Source organism: Pleurodeles waltl, chromosome 2_1 (genome assembly GCF_031143425.1).
Source record: "Pleurodeles waltl isolate 20211129_DDA chromosome 2_1, aPleWal1.hap1.20221129, whole genome shotgun sequence".
NCBI classification, from domain to species: domain Eukaryota; kingdom Metazoa; phylum Chordata; class Amphibia; order Caudata; family Salamandridae; genus Pleurodeles; species Pleurodeles waltl.
In genome coordinates, this window is record NC_090438.1 from 306984895 (window position 1) to 307002836 (window position 17942).

The following is a 17942-nucleotide window of genomic DNA, read 5'->3' on the forward strand; positions in this document are numbered from 1 at the left end:
TGCATTGAGAATCGTGTACTGTGCAAGCTGTAGTTACGTACCTGTGGGTTGCTTGACTCTGTACTCCATGTTGTCCTTCCTAGGCACCGTCCGCTGGGACTTGCGAGGAGAAGGATGAATCCTCCCGTGTACCGACCGCTGGTGGACCTGTCGACAATGGAGGAACGTCATATAATACTTCGATACCGACTTGACCGAGCCACTATACATGAACTGTGTGCCCAGCTGGAGCCAGCACTGATGTCCCCCATCCGCCAACCCACAGGAATTCCCCCTCTGGTGCAGGTTCTGTCAGTCCTCCATTTTTTGGCAAGTGGGTCTTTTCAGACAACAGTGGCCATGTCATCAGGGATGTCTCAGCCTATGTTTTCTAAGATTTTGTCCAGAGTGTTGTCTGCCCTGACGAAATACATGCGGAGCTACATTATTTTCCCTGAGGAGGGTGATTTGGCCACTGTGAAGGGTGACTTCTATGACATATCCCCAACATCATTGGTGCCATTGATGGGACCCATGTGGCCTTAGTACCCCCAAAAGACGATGAGCAGGTGTACAGAAACAGGAAAAGTTACCATTCAATGAATGCGCAGGTGGTCTGTTTGGCTGACCAGTACATCTCCCATGTAAATGCCAAGTTCCCTGGGTCAGTGCATGACGCGTATGTTATGCGAAATAGTAGCATCCCCTATGTGATGGAACAGCTACAGAGACAACGTGTGTGGCTAATAGGTGACTCTGGTTACCCCAACCTGCCGTGGCTACTGACCCCAGTGAGGAATCCCCGGACCAGGGCAGAGGAACGGTACAATGAGGCCCATGGGCGATCTAGGAGGATCATAGAAAGGACGTTCGGCCTCCTGAAGGCCAGGTTTAGGTGCCTGCATATGACAGGGGATCCCTAATGTACTCACCAAAGAAGGTGTGCCAGATCATCGTGGCCTGCTGTATGCTTCACAATCTTGCATTGCGACGCCAGGTGCCTTTCCTGCAGGAGGATGGTCCAGATGGTGGTGTTGTAGCAGCTGTGGAGCCTGTGGAGAGTGAAGAGGAGGAAGACGACGGGGACGACACGGACAACAGGGACACAGTCATACAACAGTATTTTCAGTAGCACACAGGTAAGAATCCCCCACGCCATTTTACATTTACTTCTGGCCTCCTGCATCTCTACTTTCTGTGTTTCCCCCCAGTTCCTTTCAACTGAATTGTGACTTTCCCTTCCCTTTTCAGAGCTGTATGACCCACTGCGTGACTTCTGGTTTGTTCGCCCATGGAGTAAAGCACATTGACATTGGTATGTTGTCAGCACAATGTAACTGAACATTTTTGAACCGTTATGTGTAATACATTTGTTAAGAATACAAGCAGACTCCTGAGTGTTTTAAGTGCAATTAGTGATTTATTTAAAGTGCTACATATAGGTCCATGATAGTAAAACAGTGATGGGTGGGGGTGGAGTGATGTCCATGGCAGAGTCCAGTTCTCGGTCGCACAGGTGCATTGTCCATATGCCTGTGGAAGGATGGAGCAGGGGCAGTTCAAGGTTGGACAGGGTGACAATGTGGGACAGTGGAATGACATCCGGGGGTATCTTATGCTGGCGGGGGTCTTGGCATCCTACTCTGTCTTCCTTTGTGATCTCAGGTTCCTCTTGCGGGGTGGTTGATCTTCAGCAGGAGGTGGGGTTCTGGTGGCCCGTCGTTGTGTGGGGGCCTCCTGTCCACTAGCGCCGGCGGAGGTGGTAGGCTGTTCCTGGTCCAGGCTGGTGACAGGGGCCCTTTGGGGTGCCACATGGTCCCGCAATGTGGTGACTATTAATTTCAGGGCCAGGACGATGTTCCTGAGCTCCTCTCTGTACCCCATGTACCGTTCCTCCTGCTGTGCCTGGATCTCCTGGAACCTGGCCAGTACCGTCACCATCGTCTCCTGGGAGCGGTGGTATGCTCCCATGATGGTGGTGAGGGCCTCTTAGAGAGTCGGTTCCCTGGGCCTGTCCTCCCCCCCTGTCGCACTGCAGCCCTCCCAGTTGCCCTGTTTCCCCGGGCCTCTGTCCCCTGGACGGTGTGCCCACTACCACTGCCCCCAGGTCCCTGTTGTTGTTGGGGTGTTGGGTCAGCCTGGGTGCCCTGTAGTGGCGGACACACCGCTGATTGACCTGTCCTGGAGACAGAGGCATGGGCCCGCTGGGTGGGAGCTGTGCTGATATTCCCAGAGGGGGTTAGGTCAGCTGTGGCCTGTGTCTGTGTGTGGGGAACCGACTGTCCAGAGGTCCCCGATGGTCCGGGCTGGTCATCAGGTTTTAGGTCGACAGAGCTGCTGTCCTCACTGGGGGCCTGTTCTGGGGGTGGGATGGTCATATCTGGACCCTCCTGGCCGGTGTGTTGGCGTTCGGGCCCTGCAGGGGTGAAAGAGTATGGTTATTGCTTCTGTGTGTTCCATGGCGTGCGATTTGTGGGTGCCCTTGTCCCCCAGTGCTGGCATTCCCTTGTGGCAGGAGTTGTGAGGGTGGTTTGTGGGGGGGATGGGTATGTGCAGTGGTCATGCATAGGTGATGGGTGTCCATGGTTTGTGTTGGCATTCAGGGTTTGGTTTTGGGTTGGGTGGGTTGTGCTGGTGAGACATTGGCAGGGAGGATGTGTGCTGGGGGGTTGGGGGTGAGGGTGGGGGTGTGGGTTGGCATGCTGGTGGTTGGGGGGGGGGGGAGTAGTTGAGACTAGACTTACCAGAGTCCATTCCTCCGCCTATTCCAGCGAGGCCCGCAGGATGCAGGATGTTCAAGACCTCTTGCTCCCATGCTGTGAATTCGGGAGGAGTGGGTGGTGGTCCGCCGCCAGTCTTCTGCACAGCGATGTTGTGTCTTGAGACCATCGACCGTACCTTCCCCCGTAGGTCGTTCCAGCGCTTTCGGATGTCTTCCCGGTTTCTGGGATGCTGTCCCACAGCGTTGACCCTGTCGACGATCCTTTGCCATAGCTCCGCCTTCCTGGCTATTGTGGTGTGTTGCACCTGTGTGCCGAAGAGCTGGGGCTCTACCCTTATTATTTCCTCCACCATGACCCTGAGTTCTTGGTCCGAAAACCTGGGGTGTCTTTGGGGTGCCATGGGGTGGTGTGGATGAGGTGTGGGGTGGTGTTTGTGGTGATGTGAGTGGTGGTGTGTGGTGATGTGTGCGTAGATGTGGTGTGGTTGATGATGTTGGGTTCCTGTGTGTGTTGGGGTTTTCGATTGCTGTGCTCTCTCTCTCTCTCTCTCTATCGCCTTCTCTCCGATTTCCTACTAGTGGGGGTTTGTGGGTGATGTGGGTGTGTGTTTTATAGTTGCTTGGATGTGTGGGAGTGGTCTTTGTATGTGTATCAGGTGTGTGTATTTCAAATTGTCCAATGTGGCTGTGTTTTGGAGCTGGGTGTGTATTTTGACCGCGGCGGTGTGTACCGCCAATGGAATACCGCGGTTGAATGACCGCCGCGTGGATTCGTGGGTCGTAATGGCATGGGCGTGTTTGTGTTGGCGTGGCGGTGGAGGTTTGGTCATCTCCAGTTTATCGCTGCCCGCTGATGAGGCGGCCTTCCGTGGATGTCGGGTTTTTGGCGGCTTGGCAGTTGTGGGTCAGAATGACCGTGGCGGTTTACCGCGGCCGCGGCGGTAGAATGGCGGTCTTCTGACCGGCGGTAAGAGCCTTTTACCGCCGAGGTCAGAATGACCCCCAAAATGTCTGTTCTGAAATATAGTCATTAGGATGGACACGGTCTCCATTTCAATTTCCTATCTAAGAGTTCTATATCATTGCCGCCATAGCAAATAATCATAAAGTGGGTGTGAGAAATTGGGTTATTAGTTGTCTTTGGTGTGGGTCCTAATCACGCAATAGCCACAATACCTGGCAGGGTGCATAATAACAGATCACTAAATTAACCACCTTTACTTTCAAAAAGGATTTTTAATTGCAATTACTTAGGTACAAAACATGAAGCTTGTTCCCAGTCAAACATTAGCACTTATGAAATATAAGGCAACACAAATTATCCTATGAAACAGGTAGGCCTCATAGTAGTGAAAAACGAATTTAGGTTTTTTTTTCACAGCCAGGAGATGTAAAACATAGAAGTACATGGCCAATCTTTTATTGACAATGCACCGTGCCCTCTGGGCAAATTGAGGCCTAAATTAGGGTCAACGAATATGCAATAAAACAGATGTTTGAACCTTGGCAAAGGGATTACATTTCCAAGATAAATTGGCAGTTTAAAACTGCATTCCGTCTGCAATGACAGACCTGAGATGTGTTTAAAGGGGATATTTAAATGGGTGTCACAATAAGTGCCACAGGCTCACCATTAGCACTTAATTTACAGGCCCTGGGTATATGGTATACCACTCTACAAAGGATTTGTAATTAAATTAAATGTGGAAATTAGATGTAAACAAATGTTACCATGTTGAAAGGAGGGAGCACAAGTACTTTAGCAATGATTAGCAGTGATAACGTGCAGAGTGCGAATGCCAATAAAATGAATTCAGCAAACGAAGTTGGGGGGGGGGGGGTTAAAAGGCAACATTTACTTTCTTGGCATGCTGTCTGGACCAAAAAATGATAATATGCCGAACAAACCAAACCACATACTCGAATAAGGAACACAGAGGCAAACAACAAATATATAGAGTTGGATGATTGGTCCTTTGAAAACAACATCATACAAACAACTTAATTTTGAATGGAGAACAATTATTCTCTTGAACACAATTTGGGCTACTGATATAGCACACTACTGCCAAAATTCAAAGTGAGGTAAGAAAATAAACTAGCCTGCAGCAATAACGTTTAACAAGTATTAAAAAGGCATTTGGCTCAAACATTTGCGGTAATACAACAATGCAAATGACTAGAAAACTACATAAGAATTGAAAACTAAGAAGTACTGTTATAATCAAGTTGAAGAGTTCTGAAAAGCCTACCCCAAATTGAATATCTTGCTCATTTTGATCCCATAAATGAAGACATATGTTGGACACATACTACCCAAAGAGAAGTCCATTTATTTTTTAAAACTATGCCTATTTGACTATGCTCAGTTCTACACATACAGAAACAATGCAACAGAAAATATCAACACTGGTAAATGTTCAGTAAAAGGTACCAATGGTTGTTTAACACGTCATAGTAAACTTACTTTTATTAATTATCATAAACTAAGTTGTGCCACAGGAAAAAAGAAAGAAATTTACTATTTATGCACTTCTTCAAACTATTTAAACCATGGCGCAAAGAAGCAGAACTGATAGGTCCCTTTCAGTGCTATGAAGATAGATTTAATGTTCATAAAACTGAGATTGCATTGTATGAATTGCAGGCATACGTGCAAATGCTCAATCAAGAATCATAAGAAAAAAACAATATTAATGCAGAAATTCAATGCAATACTCCATCTATCAATAACACTTCTGCTTCCAGGACTGCTGACCCACTTGGACAACCAATTATTGATACTGAAGCTGTGTTTGCCATGGGCAAGGTTCAAAATACAATGGACCAAGTCAGAAAGGATGTACATAATTTAGATAACTTAGTATCTCAATTAAATAGTGTGAGAAATTGGGGTGTTGGTTGACTAAGGTGTGAGCCCTGGTCAAGCATCAGCCACAACCCCTTGAATTGTGAACCACAAAAAAACATTAAATTAACATGTGCTTAAGCCTGGGTATCTTGGCCCAAAAGGAAGTCAGAAGCAATTTATAAAGGATTTATGCAGCACACAAACAGTGATAAACTTAAAACACAACACAAGAAAAATCACAAACCAATTTAGAAAAAAAGAGTACTTTTTAATAAATTATTTGACACCAAAATGCCAAAATCCTATCAGTAGAACTGGAGTTATGTATTTAATAAATGAAAAATATCACCTAAAAGTTCAAAGCACCAACAGAGGACATCTATTTGTGCAACACCAGGTCAAAGTTAAAAATATGGCCGACCACGATGGAGTTGTTGCAAGCCAGTCACCTGAACTCCAGGTGGTTCTGATGGTGAGGATAATCTCTGAATCCCAATGAGAACTGACAGTGCTGCAATGAAGGACACACTGCAACACTAGGAGGTTCCTAGGGGAAGTGGGGTTGGGAAGAGAGAGAAAGAGAGAAATATCAGGACCTCTGTGTATTCGGAGTTCTCTACTTTGGGCACTGCTGGACTCAAGGATATCTGGATTCTGGTTCTGGATTCAGGATACGTGCCATCAGGATTATTCAGATACAAGGGTCTGGACTGGGATTTCCCTGTAATGAAACCACACTTTAAAACAGGAAAATAACCAGACCGTTGCCATTAACTAATGTCAAATCAACATATCAGTAATTCACACTAGAAACATTCCCCAGTGTTATTAAAGAACAGGAATTATCTTGAATTATAATGAACCAGAATTATTGTGTACGAGGATTTCCACTGAGAGAAAATAACTGGGTAATCACCACAAAACTACTTCAAACTCTTCAGTAGTTCAAGTATCTCAAGAGTTCAAGGTTAATTTACAAATATGCAATGGCAATCAGATTATAGTTCTTGTTAGAAATGGGGTTTTTGGTTGGCAGTCAGGTTACCCCCTGTCCAAGCAAAAGCCCTCACTCTAGTCAGGGTAATTCACACACAATCCAAGATTATCCTGTGCCCACCCTCTGGTAGCTTGGCACGAGCAGTCAGGCTTAACTTAGAAGGCAATGTGTAACGTATTTGTGCAATAAATCATACAATACCACCATATAGCACCACAAAAATACACCACACAGTGTTTAGAAAAATATAGAATATTTATCAGGATAATTGTAGGTCAAAAGAATAAAGTTGCAATGGGAAATTGTAGAGATATCACTGAAAAGTGATATAAAGTGTCTTAAGTCTTTATAATATAAACAAAGTCTCTTTCAAGCACAAGTACCTGGTTTGGAGTGGAAAAAAATCTCCTCAGAGGGCCACAAAGCCTTTGAGCAGCCAGGCAATTCTTCTTGGCAGGATGTAGTTTCTGGTTCAGGTTTCTTCTCCAGCAAGTGTCTGATGAGGTAGGGCAGAGGCCCGGTTTTATACCCAAATGTGCCTTTGAAGTGGGGGAGACTTCAAAGAGTGGCTAAGAAGTGCACCAGGTCCCCTTTCAGTTCAATCCTGTCTGCCAGGGTCCCAGTAGGGGGTGTGGCAGTCCTTTGTGTGAGAGCAGGCCCTCCACCCTCCCAGCCCAGGAAGACCCATTCAAAATGCAGATGTATGGAAGTGAGGCTGAGTACCCTGTGTTTGGGGTGTGTCTGAGTGAATGCACAAGGAGCTGTCAACCAAGCCCAGCCAGACATGGATTGTAAGGCACAGAAAGATTTAAGTGCAAAGAAATGTTCACTTTCTAAAAGTGGCATTTCTAGAATAGTAATATTAAATCCAACTTCACCAGTCAGCAGGATTTTATATTACCATTCTGGCCATACTAAATATGACCTTCCTACTCCTTTCAGATCAGCAGCTACCACTTCAATACTGTATGAGGGCAGCCCCAATGTTAACCTATGAAGGGAGCAGGCCTCACAGTAGTGCAAAAACGAATTTAGGAGTTTTACACTACCAGGACATGTAAACTACACAGGTACATGTCCTGCCTTTCACCCACACAGCACCCTGCTCTAGGGGTTACCTAGGGCACACATTAGAGGTGACTTATATGTGGAGAAAGGGGAGTTTTTAGGCTTGGCAAGTACTTTTAAATGCCAAGTCGAGGTGACAGTGAATCTGCACACACAGGCCTTGCAATGGCAGGCCTGAGACAAGGAAAAAAGGGGCTACTTAAGTGGGTGGCACAACTAGTGCTGCAGGCCCACTAGTAGCATTTAATCTACCGGCCCTATGCGCATAGAGTGCACATTACTAGGGACTTATAAGTAAATTAATAGTCCAATCAGGTATGATTCAAGGTTACCATGTTTTAAGGGAGAGAGCATATGCATTTTAGCACTGGTTAGCAGTGGTAAAGTGCGCAGAGTCTAAAAGCCAGCAAAAACAGTGTCCAAAAAGTGGAGGGAGGCAGGCAAAAAGTTAGGGGTGACTACCCTAAGGCTGTCAGGTCTAACAGTTCTCATTTGTCCACAAAGTCTTTAGAACACGAACATCAGATTCTGACCAAGAAAACACGGACTGAAAGCCAACTATGAGCACAAGATCCAGGAATGCAGAGATTACATGAAATACGACTCTTCCTTAATATCTTTTCAGTCACGAGATTGATCTGAATATTATTGCTGGCTTTAAATACGTTTGATTAATCAGTGCTGATTAAGATTCCAAACTAAACAGAAAAACGTATGTTGCCTTATTTGGGATGACTTGTAGCTCTTTTGCCAGTGCCAGAAAGCCCGATGCAAGAGATGAATTGTAAGCTGCCCACTTTTTACAGGTAATATGGTAACTGCAGAGAAAATTGGAAATACTAGGTTGGAACTCAGGAAGCACATCACTGCGAGGAGAAGCCTGTCGTAATGAAGGTATGGATGCTGCTGCAAAGAGAGGACTGCCAATGCGAAGTGAAGGCTCCGAAGACTGGAGGCAGGTAAGCATTGTTTCCAAGTTAAATAAGGCTAATCAGGATTTAGTCTGTAGTACAGGCTTTTATTGCCAGTCCAAACCAGGTGCAAGGAAAAATATGGGGAAAACAGAGGAAGTCGATAGTCATTACTGTGATTGCACATGTTTCTCAACTGTCTTTTTTCCATTGGGAGGATCAATTAAAGAACCAGCAGTTGTCGACAGTTGATGTCCATCCTGGATTACCTGCATGAGGGCCAGGTGGTTGTAGACAGTTGAAATGGGCTTCTTGGATTAACTGCGTGATGCCCAGATGTTTAGAAGTTATCGTGATAATAAGCATTGGTCTAGATCTGCTGTAAACATTGCCATTATGTTAAGAACTGAATTGCCAAGTTAAACAGGGTTTCAAATGTATAACATGATTCACACTGATATTGTGATGAAAAGATAATAACAACATCTCAGATATCACTCATAAGGAGGGGAGGAATAAGGCATGACTAAAGCATGACGAGCCCTGCTCAAAGCTGGGACCATGACAGGAGTGCGTGTCAGATACAGGAAGTGGATTGAACATGGTCAGCGCACCTTGTGACTTAAAAGAAATACTGAGACAAAGTGTCTGAGAAGATAAAGTTCAGCATGGCAAGGGTGCAGGAGGTGTCTGAGGAGGGAGTGTCATCATCTTATGGCCTTGGGGTGAAGCCACAGTGAAGATTTCTATGTTCAAACGTAGTTGCTAAAATGGAAGTCAAAAATCTTGTGCGGAATGAGGCGCAAGGTTGTAGCTGAAGACATTTCCATGTGGTTTGATACCCCTTTGGTGAAAGACCTCTGAAAGGGATCTGCTGCTGCAGAGAAGAACATAAAGGGAGTAGTTGCAAAGTCAATTCAACCGGCAATGCACCTTGGGCAGATAGCCGAGCAGGTTGGTCCCCTTCTCCTCCTGGTTCTCTGAGCACTTTGGAATGTTTGTAAGTCATCAGTTTAGTTTTTTTTGCCATCTGGGCACCTTTAGCACCACAACCAAGAGTGTAGAACTGGTGGCACTCCTATTTGGGGGTTTAGAACTCAGGCTTTTATGTCCCTGTGATTCTGAACAGGGTGCCAGTAAAGTCCCTTCTAGTAGACCTTGATGCAAGTGACGATGCTGGGCTCAATAAAAGACCTGCTCACTGAGGGCTCAAGGCAAGCTTAAGGCAAGGCTAGCTCCAGGCAGCAAAGCAGTCCTTTCAGGTTCAGCAGCAGTCTGGCAGAGAACACAGCAGGTCACAGCAGCAGATAATCCTCAGAGAGTGCTTCTGAATGTACAGTAGTGAACTGAAGAGTGGGTCTGAAGGTCCTATTTTTATACAGTGGTGCCCTTCTTTTGGAAAGTTGGAGAAGCTTCTGTAAAGGGTCCTTGAAATGCGTGGAATTTCCTTACTCCTCTGTCATCTGGTTGCAGTGACAATGCAGGCCCTATTTGTGAAAGCAGAACACAGGCCATTCAGGTGTAGGTGTGGCTGTTCTCAACTCCCCCAACCTCCATCCTGCCAGGTGATGGCCCCTTAAGGCACACCTGATCCCTCTATTGTATGAATGTCTGGGAGGAATTCACAAAGTCTACTGTCATCTACACTTAGTCATGTGACCCAAGACAGGCTACAGGCACAAAGGGCTAGAGGTAGGAAAATACCATCTTTCCAAATGTGGCATTTTCTAAATTGTAAAAAAAAATATGACTTTACCATTAAAGAGGGCCTATAATTTCAATGTTATAGGTATAAAACATGAATATCTACCCGCTTCCACTTAGGAATTACAGCTTATTAAGTGAAATTAAAAAAAAACAATGTTAGCCAAAGCGAGGTATACCTCACAGTAGTGAAAAAATAGGGGTGTCTAACTACCAGGACATGTGAAGCTTAAAAGTACATGTCCAACCATTTAATTCCAGAGCACCCTAACCTAGGGGCAACCTAGGGCCTACCTTAGGGGTGACACGTAATAAAAGGGGAATTTAAGGCTTGGCAAGGGGGTTTAAATCCCACGCCAACATGGCAGTTAAAAACTGCAATGGCAGTCCAGGGACATGGTTAGGATGCTACTTAAGTGGATTGCAAAATATGTGCTGCAGGCCCACTAGTAGCATTCAATTTGCAGGCCCTGGGTATATTGCATACCACTCTACAAGGGACTTATCAGTAAATTTAATAGGCCAATTAAGTATATGCCAATCAAACCATGTTTTAGGGGAGTGAGCACAAACACTTTAGCACTGTTATGATCCATCTTGTGCCCTATATGCTGTGAGTTTTAATCGCTGACTTATGTCATTGTTCCATTGTGGCCCCTTCCCATCTCAAGCTCTCTGAATGTTCCCCTTCCAAGATGCCTGAATCATTGAACATCCTGTTTGGTTGCTAAACAAGTTTAGACTGTGAGCACCTGCAGATTATCACATGTCTTTTTAGGGTAAGTTACACTTCTATTGTGAACAATTGAACTGTACCGTCATGCACTTGGGGGTCTGATAAATTTGTTAATTTTTTCCAATTACCGTTTGCACCTTCCACCTACAAGTTCTCATATCCGTTGCATGTAACACGTGATTTTCTCCATGTTCATTGGAATATTCCATGCTTCTATGTGGGGCACATACCTTCGGGAGCACTCTTGTCTCCCAGCATAAATAACCCCTTTGAACCTGAATAGGCACTTGGCCTCATTCCAGTCCTGTGCAAACATCATCCCTGTACTCATTCCCGCAGTTGCTCAGAACGTCCAGTGCTCCATTCTTCCAAGCCTTCCTGATGACCCTGTGATCCTGGCTTTTGTGATACTTTTAGTGTCTTCCTTCATGAATTATGCCTCCTCTTGAGCTTCTTGCACTGAGCATTCTGTCATTTACGAATTCCAGCTAAAGAACTAGACAAGGCTAAGTACTTTCCCATCAGGTTTGTGTGCACCAATCCTCTTATAGTAGTAAACGGGATTTTCAAGACTGTAGACTCCAGTTCCTCCTCTGTAATTTTCCTCCAGCACTCCTTATTTGTTCTTTCTCCAGACCCTCCCTCCAACCTTGGCACTTGAACTGCTGCTGCATAAGCACTAGTGACTTGATTTTGTGTTTCCCTGCTGAACAGAAGTGTCAAGAAGAATGATCTTTTAGAGCAATTGATATTTGTATCAATCTTGTAAACTCCAGTCTGTGTTTCTAGCATAGCTTGGGAGTGTCCCTAACTCTAACATATGTTCCAACTGTAACCCTGCGAGTGTCAGTATCTTTAACCTGTGCAGTGTGTGTAACCTTGGTTGTGCCAGTAACTCCGAACCAATGCACTGAGTGTAAGTTTGGGAGTGCCAGCAACTCCAACCATGTTCAGAGTACAACCTTGGGAGTTTCCCTACCTCCAATCTATGTTCCGAGTTTATCCTGGGCTCCATTCAGTATTTCAAGTTCGTCCTCAAGAGTCTCAAAGATTCCTATCCTAGAACTTAGTGATCCTGCTCTCATGCAGTGATTTTGGAGAAATCTTTGTTTGTTACTGAAGTTAATGCATTGTCCATTTATGTAGAGGCTTGCTAATGTATTGATGGTAATTGCCTCTTCTTCTTGTTCCCAGTATATTGCGTTGTCACAGAACCAGAAGTTCTGGTCCCGTAAGTGTCCACCTTCGTGATCACAGGTTTCAAGAGAGACACATCCTGTTAAGCAGTGTTGTATTGTTGCTGAGCAGATCCAGTACTGCAAGTCTCTCTTTTTTATTTTGTCCCAGCCCCCATTTCCCACCTGAGACAATGTGGGATCTAGGAGTGCCATCCCTGGATCTTGCATTGTCCTGAGAGGGATGTGAGGGCCAGCATCGGATTCAATTTCATCTCCATGGTTGGGATTAGGTGAGTGCGTGACAAGCACTGGCTAGCAGTAATAAAGTGCACAGAGTCCTAAGGCCAACAAAAACGAATTTCAGCAAAAATGGGAAGTAAGAAGGCAAAAGGTTTAGAAGAAGACCACCCTAAGGCTAAAAGGTCTAACAAATAGCAAACAACCAGAAATTAACAAATACATAAAATAATCAGTAGATCATGGACTTTAACATGAAAAATTAATTGCTTCTTATGAACCTATATTACAATATGTAAGCAGGCACATAGAAAGGCGTTGCTATTAAAGTAATTATTGCTTTAGTGCATAAAGTTATTAGCTCTAATTTATGTTGTATAGTTACTACACCTACTGGCTTACCAACACATAACATCAAAGGAATGACCTTACATCGTCTACTACTACCTGTGAAGCATGATAACAATACTTAAAAATAAATACTGATACATGCAAGAAATTGGTAGGGCCTTAAAAAAAATCAAAGTTCATGATGACTACTATCATATGATCATCTTGAACTATAAATGTTCTAAAAGATGACATAGTAGTGTAATAGAAATGACAGTTCTATATGAAAACATTCAAAAAGGAAAACAATGAAGGATTGTCTTTTTTTATTTTTTGTGAGCTACAGTTAGATATCACTGAAATAGTCTATGATTAACTTACCATCTACTATAAACCCACCATAAGGCACATGTTTAAATTACCTCACACTTACCATTTATCTCTATATTAATTACAATGTAGTATTTCTAATACCGGAAATATGGTTTTTGTTGGTAGAAACTCTTGTGAGACATTTGGTTAGTACTGAAACTGACATTTTTCTTCTTTTTAAGATTGTTTAAGATGTATTGTAATTATTAAATTGTTTTATGAGGTTAACATGGCAAACAAAAACAATAATCTCAATAGGAAACAGGAAGACAACAGAGTAAAAAGGAAAAACCAAGACTGCTGGGGAAGACACTGGTTAGCCATGACAAGCTCAAAATGGATGGCCATCTCTCTGTCTCCCACTACAGTATGGCAGAGGACACAGTATGTCACTGTACTGTCATATTGCTCTATTATCTTGCAACTCTGCCTTAAAAGATGTATTGACATTGGGGTACCAGGACAAGGTACTGCTGGAGTGACAGATGCACCCGGTGTTGGTGGAGGTACCGATGGAACACAAGAAGTAAAAGGTATGTCTGGAATGATAGATGAAGCTGGTAGTGGTGGAAGTGCTGATGATGCAGAAGAAGTTGAAAGTTTTGCAGCAGCCAAATAAGCAGACATTCCTGCTTTAGCTCTTCTACGACCTTCTGACGCCTCATTTCCCCACACGTCAACCTGATTGAATAAATTACCTGCAGGTGTTTTCATATAGTTCACAAACTACAGTCACAGTACTAACACATATACCATTAAAAAACAAAAATACTCATTAGTCCCTAGATCCATAGTTGAAATATAAAATAATTCTTTGATGTAAATATAATTTTCATTTTTTACGGAGATACCGTGGTACTATCGAAGAACCACTATTGTGGCAAAACAATCATGCAGACGACGCTGCTGTTCTTAATAAATTTTGACCCAACTCAAAAGTACTGCAGCACCAAAACCAACCATTAAACTAATTAGTAGCATTATATGATTAGAAACAATTGAAAAAACTACACATTGAATAAAAAAAACACGTTTAAGATAAATTATAGATAGGAAAACTTAATTTATTATTTCTCTTTAAATCCATCCTAAACTAAACAAACTTTAGAAATTCCAAAAGTTATAGTTATAACTTAAAGCTATAATAATTTGGGCCCTGCCCAAAGTTTAATATAACTCGCACACCTCCCTAAAGAGTGTTTAAGACTATCTAACCAGATTCAATTAACTATAACCTCTGTCTCTCCCATGTACTGCTGATTATATTCCATATTATATCAATTATAGCATGTTAAATCATATTCATAACAAAGCTCATGACATGGCAAATGACATAATTTATGGCAAAAGTGTTCATGGTAGAGTGCTGTGCTGAGAAGAGGATGTCAGCCACTTGAACTTTGGGGTCACTCTGCGAGGGGTGAAAGGAGCAGGTCCAGTCTTCTTCTTTAGAGAGCATGGCAGGCTTCAGGCAGCAGGGTAGTCCTATGGCAGCAGAACAGCCCTTCTTCTATAATAGCCACAGGACCAGGAGTGTAGTGAAAAGCTGGTCTGAGGGTCCATATGTGGTGCCCGCTTTTAAGAGAGAGAAGCATCTATACTTCCCCCACATCTGGAATTTCCTTCCCTCTCCTGCACAGACCCCAAGGGGAACGAGGTAAAAGTAGGTCTTTGTGAGTGTTCTGGAGGCAGCCCCTTTAAATTGTATTTGTGTCAGGCAACAACTCCACCCCTCCCCCCCATCTTCGAAAGATGGCCCATCCTTCCAAAAATGAGTCTCTCATCTCACTATCTGGAGTGAAATGCACAAATGCCAACTAGACTTATTCCTGTGACCCAGGACACAGACGACAGGTACTAAAAGGGTTCAGTCTGTAAAATGGCAACTTTCTAAGAGCCATTTTCAGAATTGTTACTTAAAATTTGTCTTTGCCATAACAAATGATTTGAAATTGAAATTCTTTTGAGTGTAAACAATATTCCTATCTGCTCTCAATCAAACTTTATCACCTATTAACCCCTTCACTGCCAGGCCTTTTTCCCCTCAGGTGCCAGGCCTTTTTTGGCTATTTGGGGCAGTTTGCGCTTAGGCCCTCATAACATTTTGTCCACATAAGCTACCCACGCCAAGTTTGCGTCATCTTTTTCCAACATCCTAGGGATTCTAGAGGTACCAAGAGTTTGTCGGTTCCCCTGAAGGAGACCAGGAAATTAGCCAAAATACAGCAAAACATTTGTTTTAAAAAAGATAATGGGGAAAAAGGGCTGCAGAAGAAGGCTGGGGTTGTTTTCCCTGAACATTGCATCAACAAAGGGTTTGCAGTGCTAACATCACCAGCTTCCCAGCTTTCAGGAACAGGCAGACTTGAATCAGAAAACCCCATTTTGCAACAAAATGTTGGCATTTTACTGGGACATACCCCATTTTTACAATTGTTTTGTGCTTTTAGCCTCCTTCCAGTTAGTGAAAGAAATGGGTGTGAAACCTATGCTGGATCCCAGAAAGCTAAGCATTTCTGAAGAGTAGACAAAATTCTGAATTCAGCAAGGGGTTATTTGTATAGATCCTACAAGGTTTTCCTACAGAAAATAACAGCTGAAATAAAAAAATATTGAAATTGAGGTGAAAAAAACAGCAATTTTTCTCAATGTTTTACTCTGTAACTTTTTCCTGCAATGTCAGATTTTTTAAAACAATATACCGTTACGTCTGCTGGACGCTTCTGTTTGCAATGATATATAGGGCTTGTAGGTTCATAAAGAACCCTAGGTACCCAAAGCCAATAAATGAGCTGCACCTTGCAATGTGTTTTCATTCTATACCGGGTTCACAGCAATTCATTTTGTGAAATGTAAAGACTAAAGAATAGGTATCAAGGGAACCTTTGTATTTCCAAAATGGGCACAAGATAAGGTGTTGAAAAGCAGTGGTTATTTGCACATCTCTGAATTCCGGGGTCCCCATACTAGCATGTGAATTGCAGGGCATTTCTCAAATAGACTTCTTTTTTACACATGGTCTTACGTTTGGAAGGAAAAAATGTAGAGAAAGACAAAGGGCAATAACACTTGTTTTGCTAGTCTGTGTTCCCTCAAGTCTCCCGATACAAATGGTACCTCACTTGCGTGGGTAGGCCTAATGCCTGCGACAGGAAACGCAACATGGCCACATCACATTTTTACATTAAAATATGACATGTTTTTTGGAAAGTGCCTAGCTGTGGATTTTGGCCTGTAGCTCAGCCGGCACCTAGGGAAACCTACCAAACCTGTGCATTTTTTCAAACTAGTCACGTAGGGGAATCTATGATGGGGTGACTTGTAGTGCTCTCACCAGGTTCTGTTACCCAGAATCCTTTGCAAACATCACAATTTGGCAAAAAAAACATTTTTTTCCCACATTTCGGTGACAGAAAGTTCTGGAATCTGAGAGGAGCCCCCTCTTGGTGTTCCCCCAAGACTCCCGATAAAAATGGTACCTCACTTGTGTGGGTGGACCTAGTGCCTGCGACAGCAAATGCCCCAAAACACAACATGGACACATCACATTTTTCCAAAGAAAACAGTTGTTTTTTGCAAAGTGCCTAGCTGTGGATTTTTGCCTCTAGCTCGGCCGGCACCTAGGGAAACCTACCAAATCTGTGCATTTTTTAAAACTAGACACCTAGGAGAATCCAAGATGGCGTGATTTGTGGGGTTCTCACCAGTTTCTGTTACCCAGAATCCTTTGCAAATATCAAAATGTGGCCAAAAAAACACTTTTTGCTCACATTTCGGTGACAGAAAATTCTGGAATCTGAGAGGAGCCACAAACTTCCTTCCACCCAGTGTTCCCCCAAGTCTCCCCATAAAAATTATACCTCACTTGTGTGGGTGGCCCAGGCGCCTGCAACATAAAAAGGCCAAAAACCTGTAGAGATTGAGTGGATAGCACAGCGAGTTGATATATTTTTCTTTTAGGCTGACTCTGCTTTGGGGACCCACACAAGTGAGGTATCATTTTACTTGGGATACTGAGAGGAACTCTGGGGAGTAGGAAATTTGTGCTGGAGCAGTGATCCTACAAAGAAAAGTGAGAAAAATATGCTTTTTTAAGCAAATTCTGAGGTTTGCAGAAGAGTCTGGGTAAGAACATGTTTGGGGATACATGCACGCCACACCTCCATGGACTCCTTGGGGTGTCTAGTTTTAAAAAAGGTCTGGGTTTGGTAGGTTTCCCTAAATGAAGGCCGCACCCTGGACCAAAAACATAGATGACCCCTCCCCGCCAAACACAGGTAGTTTTGTAATAGATCATTTTGATGTGTCCACGTACTTCTGTGATGTTCCAAACACTAAAATTGTGAAAAGAAATGCCCTTAGGTTATGTTAAAAAGACCCCTCACCCATCAACCAAGTTGGTGGCATGCTTCATCATCGGGGTCCCACCTGAGACACCTAGCGTGTCACGGGTGTGCTGCGAACACCTGATTATAGCTGAGCAGGCTTTGTATTTTTTACCACACATACTGGTTGGATTTGGCATGAGGGTGAGTGATGTTTCAGTAGATCAAAGTTTATTAACAAGAGATTTCACAAAAGTGAAATGCACTGTTAATAACTGAAAGGCCAAAAAACTGAACCAATGACTCACAACTCGTGAGCTGTAAATCCAGGACAAGGCACCAACAGCTTTACGGTCCATTCACACACCTTTCATATATGACATGCACAGGACCATTCACGCCGCCAGCCACAGGCCCAGCACATTACAACACTTGCATCAACAGATGCGCCACTCAAGGGCCCATCACTTACATACATCCACATGCCTGATACAGCAATCACACTAGCTGATGGGAGTGTGTGGACTGATGT